The sequence below is a fragment of the Triticum urartu genome, chromosome 4A (genome assembly GCF_056163025.1).
Source record: "Triticum urartu cultivar PI428250 chromosome 4A, HENAU_Tu73, whole genome shotgun sequence".
NCBI lineage: Eukaryota > Viridiplantae > Streptophyta > Magnoliopsida > Poales > Poaceae > Triticum > Triticum urartu.
Genome location: NC_141876.1, coordinates 107,370,931 through 107,378,799, shown reverse-complemented (window position 1 = coordinate 107,378,799; position 7,869 = coordinate 107,370,931).

Sequence of the window (7,869 nt, the reverse complement as noted above, 5' to 3'; positions counted from 1 at the left end):
GCAGACGCCGACATCGAGCTTGTTAACAAAAGGCTTGACGAGGCACAGGGTAAGTGTCATTATCTGGTAAACGCCACATAGGAAGAGCAGCATGATGCCAGTATCTTTAATATGTTGTGACTGCAGATGGAGCTGCCACTGTTGAAGCCTTGCGTGCAGAACTTGCCCGAGCCAAGGAACAAGCGAGGTTGGGTAAAGCGGCTGCTTTGAAGGCGGCCGAAGAGTTACAAGCCGAGAAGGCCGCACATGGCGAGAGCTGAGATAAGATGGCCATAGAATTAAAAGCCGCCACCGACCGTTGTCGGGTTCTTGAAAAGGAAAACCAGGCGAAGGCATCGGACCTTGAGAAGGCTGCTGCAACGGGAAAAGATCTCCGCTCTGCTATGAGGGCAAAGAAGGAGGAGCTGCAGGAAGCCGGGGATATTGTAGCTGGGAAATCCTTTATGTTGTGGAGGAAGTTTGGAGATCCATGGTATGCCCCTCTGGATCGACTGTGGAGTTCGGAGGATGTGTATATGGATTTGGCAGCGAGCGCTGCCGATGCGGCCAAGTACTTCCAGGGTCAGACGGACCGTGAAGTGGGCCAGCTGTTTTGGAGACAATTCCATTCTCCCGAGCGTCCGCTTTCATTGACTGACCAATTAGCCGAATGGGCCGAACTAAATAGGTTGTCCGGACTCTCCATGAGGTCTGTTGTGGATTAGCTATGGTCGGAAAGGTCAAAACCGAACAACTATTTCAGCTTGGTGCAGCAGTTCCTTGACGTGGTGCTGCGCATGAATGCAATGAAGAGGTCGGCGTGCATAGAGGGCGCACGGATGGCCTTTACCCGTGTTAAAGCATACTGGGCGGAGATGGATGCTACCACTGTTGCAGCGCGGGATTCGGCCATAGGTCGAAGGGCTGCTGAGCACTACTTTGAAGAAGTTCTTGAGGGTGCTCGTTTGATAGAGACCCAGTGCTCAAAAATATTATGTTTGAGTGATATGGAATCTCATTGTAAGCAAAATGCTTTTATAGATTTTTATAAGGCTGTTTTTATACTTTTGCCTGAAAGTAATATGATGCCTCCTGGGCGGCCGTTTATGTATACATGTGTATAACCTGAAAGATTGCAGTCGTCGGCTTCAACCCCCACGCATATAATGCGGAGGTGCTTGCAAAAACATGCATTCACACTTAACCCAACGTCTTGGTCCTATTAAGGAGGTGATAGCGGAGCGAGCGAGGCAACCGAACTATAATGCTTTAGCACTTTCACTTAGCCATAGGAGTTTGACAGTGGGGCTACTAGATAGCCCCTGGTGGCTCCGCACCCTCCCGATCCCGGGGTGCGTACATGCCTGGCCGGAAAATGGCCCTTCATTAAGGCGGAGGAATTCTAACATTCCAACAGGTCATCGAGTGGTTGACCAGTCTCACGCTATATCATGACAGTCAGTTTTCGGCTTTCTCTACTGAGGTGCTCGTCCGGATGAACCAGGGCACAATCGCAGTAGTTCTCCTGGTGCTACCTTAGCCGGTAAAGCGGAATGTAAGGCACCAAAACACAGGAGCCGGGCAAACCCAACATTTGACCAAAGACAATGATTCGGAGCTGATGCATATAGGGCCAAACTCGCGACGCCGAACACTCCCTAAGGTATTCCGTCTTTGTGGTATAAACCAGGCCTAAGTAATGGCCTTTGTAAGAAGCCCCTTGTGTCCAGGTACGTGCATTGTTCTGGCGTGGCCACATGCCAAGACATCAACATCCTTCTCAACGGTGGATGTGTATCAACAAGAGACAGTAAAAAAAGGTTTACGCAGGGTCTTAATCTAAAAAGAATCCTTGGAGCGGGTCCCTGCTGCACGTCTGCGCCTGTGTCTCCGTTGTGCCATATCCTGGACGGGTGTAGCACGATGATCGTCTGTAAAAGAGAGGAATTTAGGTGAAAAAGGTTGTCGTGCAAAAGGATAGTTTTTTAAAGAAACCATGTATAATTCAAGATGAGAAGAAATTGCCACTTGTCTGCGCGCGTTGAGCCCCTTGTATTGACAAATAGGGGTGTGACCATTTATTCGGTATAAGTAGCGGTGTCGGACACGATTAGTTGTGTCTGAGGTCTTGACGACCTATTGGATGCTTTCGCTAGTCCGGGCGCCTTTAGTGTGCGGCTGCCAAGGCAGCCTCACTCTCTTCAGCGCGCAGAGATCGCTTGATATTTCCGTGCACTGAAATGATGCCACGTGGACCGGGCATCTTGAGTGTGAGGGAGGCATAGTGTGGTATTGCATTAAAGCGAGCGAAAGCTTCACGTCCGAGCAGTGCTTGATAGCCACTTTGAAACGGAGCGATGTGGAAGGTTAAATGCTCGCGACGGAAGTTATCAGGGGAGCCGAATATAACTTGTAGTAGGAGGGAGCCCGTACAACGAGCCCCTGGGCCTGGCGTTACTTCTTCAAAGGTAGTATTGCTATGGCAAATTTGTGTTGGGTCTAACCCCATCCCGCGGATTGTATCCTGATATATTAGGTTTAGGCTGCTGCCGCCGTCCATCAAGACTCATGTGAAGTGATATCCTCCAACTACTGGGTCTAATACCAGGGCAGCCCATCCTACGTGTCGGATACTTGCTGAGTAATCGCGATGGTCGAAAGTGATCGGTTGAGACGACCAGTGGCAGGACTTCGCGGTGACAGGCACTTGGGTATATTTTCCTGGGAGTGCCGCATTGTTTTTTCCCTTGATCACGTGTAACACGTTTACTGTTTTGACTTCTGGTGGAAATTTCTTTTGTTCCCCCGTGTCTTGCTTGGGAGGCTCATCCTCGTCTTCACTTGGTGTATCATCCCCCTTGTGTACGACGTTGAGCTTGCCGGACTGCTTGAAGACCCAACATTCTCTGTGGGTATGATTAGCGGGTTTACCAGGGGTACTATGGATCTGACATACTTGGTCTAGAATTTTGTTGAGGCTGGACAGTTCATCCCTGGTGCCTTTAGTGGGCGGCTTTTGACCTGGCCGAGAGCTTTTGAATCCGGCATTTACTGTCGTGCCCTTCATGTTGTCTTCTTTATTCCGGCGTTTGTTATTGCTGTTGCGCCGTGATTTCCCGTTTCCATCTCTAACTTCAGATGTACTGGGGTTGCTGGTGCTGCATCTTGCTAGCCAGCTGTCCTCACCCGCGCAAAAGCGGGTCATGAGGTTTGTTAATGTGGCCATCGTTCTCGGCTTATTTTGGCCGAGGTGTCTGGCGAGCCATTCATCACGGACGCTATGCTTGCTGCCAAGGCTTTGGCGTCCGGACAGTCGACAATCTAGTTCTTTTTAGTAAGAAACTTGTTCCAAAGCTTTCGGGCTGACTCTTCGGACTGTTGAGTTATATGACTCAAATCGTCCGCATCCGGAGGTCGGACATAAGTCCCTTGAAAATTTGCCCAAAAGGCGTCTTCGAGCTCTTCCCAACTTCCAATGGAACTTTCGGGGAGGCCTTTAAGCCAGTGACGGGCTGGCCCTTTGAGCTTGAGGGGTAAGTACTTGATGGCGTGGAGATAATCTCCTCGAGCCATATGGATATGAAGGATGTAGTCCTCAATCCAGACCCCAGGGTCTGTTGTTCCGTCGTATGTCTCTATGTTTACGGGTTTGAATCCCTCTGGAAATTCATGGTCCAGCACCTCATCGGTGAAACATAGGGGGTGTGCGACACCCCTGTATCTGGGTGTACCACGTTGTTCGGATGTTTGTTGTGTTGCATTGTATGCTGGGGCGCGCTTGCGTGGTCCATAGATGGATCTTGTTGCGCCGTCCTTTGGGTGCGAGCCCTCACATGGGTCGTGTGTTGTATTGTGAGTGGCGTTGTATGCCACTCTGTGTTGATAGAGGGGTGATCTATCCGACCAGGTGGCTGCTTTGATATTTGGTTGTGGGGGGTCTGAGGCCTCCTCATCGAATTCAGGTAGCAGCTTCCGCTTTGGGTACCTCTTGGAGGGGCGATTGTCGCCGTACATCGCTGCTGTGTTGTGTATTTTACTCCATCTGATTTGGAGTGTGTCTTGTGCAGCCTTGAGCCTTTGCTTCTGCTTTTTCAGACTGCTCGTGGTGGCAACAAGCCTTTTACGGGCATTCTGCTGCTCCGGGTGCATGTCCGACGTTATGTCATCTGGACCATTATCCCTAATAGAATTTGTTTGTTCGGTTTGATTATCCGGATTGTCGTTGTCCGGCAGCAGTTCGCTCTGCTCCAGCGCTGGGTCTGTGTGATCGCTATTTCTGTCGAGGTGGGATTTGGGGCGGCGCTTGCGTCGCCGCTTTGACTGCTTTTCGAGGGAACAAGCCTTCGGTGCGTCCTTCCGCTCTCCGTCGTCATCTTTTGGTGTGTCCACCATGTATACGTCATATGACGAGGTGGCATTCCAGGGCCCAATAGGCGCTGGTTCTTCATCGTCTCCTTCATCGGCGTCCATACCGTCGATGTCTTCGGAGTCCAAGTCGAGCATGTCGGTTAAATCGTCGATAGTGGCTACAAAGTGGGTGGTGGGTGGGCTTTGAGTTTCTTCATCGTCCGTATCCCAATCTTGCTGACCGTAGTCCGGCCAGGGCTCTCCTGATAAAGAGAGAGACTTTAGCGATTTCATAATATCGCCGAAGGGCGAGTGCTGAAAGATGTCCGTGGCAGTAAACTCCATGATCGGCGCCCAATCGGATTCGATCGGCAAAGGCGCGAATGGTTCGGAGTCCGGAGAGGAGTCGGGCTCCTTGGAATCACGAGTCTCGCGGAGTGCGGGGCAGGTGTTCGGCTCGATCGCCATTGGGATCGCAGCCCCCGAGGCAGCGTCCAACCGCCCATCCTCGATCGGCGCAGTTGGCTCCGAATTAAGGGTCGAAGCCGATGCGGGTGCGGCCTCCAGGGCACTATTCGGCGGCAGAGCTAGATCATGCTCGTCGGGACAGTGCGGTGCGCTCGGCTGTGGCTCGAATCCATCGAAGATCAAGTCCCCGTGGATGTCAGCCGTGTAGTTTAAACTGCCAAATCTGACCTGACGGCCAGGGGCTTAGCTTTCGATCTGCTACAGATGGCCAAGTGATTTGGCCCGCAGTGCGAAGCCACCGAAGACGAAGATCTGTCCGGGGAGGAAGGTCTCACCCTGGACTGGATCGCTATTGATGATCGTAGGAGCCATCGAGCCTGACGGCGACGACACAGAGGAACTCTCAATGAAAGCACCAATGTCGGTGTCAAAACCGGCGGATCTCGGGTAGGGGGTCCCGAACTGTGCGTCTAGGCCGGATCGTAACAGGAGGCAAGGGACACGAAGTTTTACCCAGTTTCGGGCCCTCTCGATGGAGGTAAAACCCTACGTCCTGCTTGATTAATATTGATGATATGGGTAGTACAAGAGTAGATCTACCACGAGATCGAAGAGGCTAAACCCTAGAAGCTAGCCTATGGTATGATTGTTGTTGTGTATGTTGTCCTACGGACTAAAACGGTTTATATAGACACCGGAGAGGGTTAGGGTTACACAAAGTCGGTTACAATGGTAGGAGATCTACATATCTGTATCGCCAAGCTTGCATTCCACGCCAAGGAAAGTCCCTTCCGGACACGGGACGAAGTCTTCAATCTTGTATCTTCATAGTCCAGGAGTCCAGCCGAAGGTATAATCCGGCTATCCGAACACCCCCTTATCCAGGACTCCCTCACCAGGCTTCCCTGGCACCTTGACGGCAGGCCGATATCTTCCATAATCGGAAGTGCCACCGCGCTCCCTTGAGCTTCTCCGCAAGCTCTCCAATGCCTTCTGGCAGGGAGACGGATGGCCACAAGGCCTAGGCAATACCTTGCATCACCTGCCGAACTTGTTCGCGCAGTCGTGAGAGCTCGGGTAGAAGATCACCCGCAGACCCGGGCATCTCCTCCGCGGGACGACCCGTCAGCATACCTGCAGACATAATTCTGTTAGCCAGCTTCTTCGCCGCCCCCCTTTTAAGGGTTCATCCAAGCACTTACTGAAAATGCCGCGTCGAAGCCGCTTATTCTCCTTCTCGGAGTCCGCAAGCTGGGCTCGAACATCCTTCAGTTCCACGCTCAGCTTGGTATTAGCGTCTTGGAGATTGTTTTTCTCCCGCCTAACCTCAGTCAGCACGCGTTCACCAGCCTTTAGCTGTCGTACGACATGCTGGTCCTCCGGATTCTCTCTGGATTCATCTGCAATATCTATTGTTAGATCTGCAGCCACACTGCACGCTATATGGTACCTATCATTCTTTGAAAGAAATGTTACCAGCTGAGGACGTTTTAGGTTCCTTCAATGTGGCAACGGCGGCCCGAAGATGGGTCTTGCATTCCTCCAGCTCCTGTGACAGTCGAGTATTTTTCTCTGTAAGAACCTGCACAATAGATGATCCTTAAATCAGTTCTGCTAACTGTTTCAAGTCTCAGGGGCTACTGATACATATAATCGTCAGATTTGCTTACCCGTACATCCCTTACATGCTGGTCCGTGGCTCTGGCTAGACCATTTTGAGCAGCACGGAGGTACGCGTCTCCAAAATTGAAGGCATCAAATGCCTCTGGTGAGAAGCAAGCATCACGGAGTACGGCCCGGCGACGCCTATGATTCATGGCGCTCTCCACTTCTGAATTTGTAGCGGATAGTCTATCTGCATCCTCTGTAGGGGGAGTATCCAGCGTCCGCCTCTATGTCCGGTCCTGGAGCCCGACTGGTGGAAACATGATCGGCAGCCTCACTAGACATATTCCGGCGAGCGTTTTTTCTATTAAAGAAACATGGACGTCATTACATTTTGAGAAAGACGACAACCACAGAGCGGGGTTTTTGTCATACCTCTGCGCCGGTGTCTCTGTCCTGACCACCTTCCTTTTTGGCCTACCCGGCCTTGGTGCCTCTTGTTGGCGAGTTGCTGCGGGTTCGGCACGGCGACGACACAGAGGAACTCTCAATGAAAGCACCAATGTCGGTGTCAAAACCGGCGGATCTCGGGTAGGGGGTCCCGAATTGTGCGTCTAGGCCGGATGGTAACAGGAGACAGGGGACACTTTGTTTTACCCAGGTTCGGGCCCTCTCGATGGAGGTAAAACCCTACTCCTGCTTGATTAATATTGAAGATATGGGTAGTACAAGAGTAGATCTACCACGAGATCAAGGAGGCTAAACCCTAGAAGCTAGCCTATGGTAATATTGTGTATGGAGTTGATCCCCTACGGACTACAACCCTCCGGTTTATATAGACACCGGATAGGGTTAGGGTTACACAGAGTCGGTTACAATGGTAGGAGATCTTGAATATCGCATCGCCAAGCTTGCCTTCCACGCCAAGGAAAGTCCCATCCGGACACGGGACGAAGTCTTCAATCTTATATCTTCATAGTCCAGGAGTCCGGCTGAAGGTATAGTCCGGCTATCCGAACACCCCCTAATCCAGGACTCCCTCAGTAGCCCCTGAACCAGGCTTCAATGACGACGAGTCCGGCGCGCAAATTGTCTTCGGCATTGCAAGGCGGGTTCCTCCTCCAAGTCCTTCATAGAAGATTGTAATCACCAAGAGTAGTGTCCGACTCTGTAAAATAAGTTTCCACATATTGCTACAGAGAGAATAATATTAACACAAATCAAATCTGCTGACGTATTCTGCAGTGCGCCATCACACTACAGCCAAGTCCTCTACTCGAATCGTTTTTACTTCCCCACCTCAGCATGTTTTGCGAGGTGGTTTCCTTGGCACATCTTGTCAAAGCAGAGATCGTGTGCCCTTTTTACGGGATTCTCATTAATACGGATGTGGGTAACCCAATCATGCCCGTTAGCATGTTTTCTCTATTAAAGGAAAGTTCCAAACGGTTACAGGGAGGGCTCCTGGTA